Source organism: Triticum aestivum, chromosome 2B, assembly GCF_018294505.1.
Source record: "Triticum aestivum cultivar Chinese Spring chromosome 2B, IWGSC CS RefSeq v2.1, whole genome shotgun sequence".
NCBI classification, from domain to species: domain Eukaryota; kingdom Viridiplantae; phylum Streptophyta; class Magnoliopsida; order Poales; family Poaceae; genus Triticum; species Triticum aestivum.
Window position 1 is genome coordinate 95,518,961 of NC_057798.1, and position 1,245 is coordinate 95,520,205.

Genomic DNA, 1,245 nt, shown 5'->3' on the forward strand with positions numbered 1-1,245 from the left:
GCCGCTCGTATGCTGCACCCAACGTACTAGGGTTTATAGTGCCTCCAGCTGCCGGCGGCGCCGATTTACCTCATCTCTTGTGGTCTTAGGACCATGGAGGTGTGGTGGATCCCGGCCCTTACTGACGGGAGGGCTCTATTTTCTAATATGTTTTGAGTTTTGTTAGGGTTTGTGCACTGCTCAAAGATACAAGGCGAAGGCGGTAATCTGTAGATGGAATAATGTCATCCCTGTTGGGGATCGTGGCAGAAATTAAAAAATTTCTACGCATCACCAAGATCAATCTATGGAGTAACTAGCAACGAGAGAGAGGAGAGTGCATCTTCATACCCTTGAGGATCGCGAGTCGGAAGCGTTGCAAGAACGCGGTTGGAGGAGTCGTACACGTAGCGATTCAGATCACGGCCGAATCCGATCTTAGCACCGAACAACAGTGCCTCCACGCTCAACACACGTGCAGCCCGGTGACGTCTCCCGCGCCTTGATCCAGCAAGGAGGAGGGAGAGGTTGAGGAAGAAAGCTCCAACAGCAGCACGACGACGTGGTGGTGATGGAGTGGCAGTTCTCCGGCAGGGCTTCGCCAAGCTCTTACGGAGGAGGAGAGGTGTTGGGGAGGGGAGGGGCTGCGCCTTGGATGTTGTGTTGGAGCCCTTGTTGGGGAACGTAGTAATTTCAAAAAATTTCCTACGCACACACAAGATCATGGTGATGGCATAGCAACGAGAGAGGAGAGTGTTGTCCATGTACCCTCGTAGACCATAAGCGGAAGCGTTATCACAACGCGGTTGATGTAGTCGTACGTCTTCACGACTCGACCGATCCAAGTACCGAACATACGGCACCTCCGTGTTCAGCACACGTTCAGCTCGATGACGTTCCCCGGGCTCCAATCTAGCAAAGCGTCGGGGATGAGTTCCGTCAGCATGACGGCGTGGTGACGATGATGATGTTCTACCGGCGCAGGGCTTCGCCTAAACTCCGCGACGATATGACCAAGGTGGAATATGGTGGAGGGGGCACCGCACACGGCTAAGGAACGATCCATAGATCAACTTGTGTGTCCTAGGGTGCCCCCTGCCCCCGTATATAAAGGAGCAAGGGGGGAGGCTGGCCGGCCCCTTGGGGCGCGCCAAGGAGGAGGAGTCCTCCTCCTAGTAGGAGTAGGACTCCCCCTTTCCTACTCCTACTAGGAGGGGGAAAGGAAGGGGGGAGGGGAAAGGAAAGAGGGGGGCGCCGCCCCCCTCC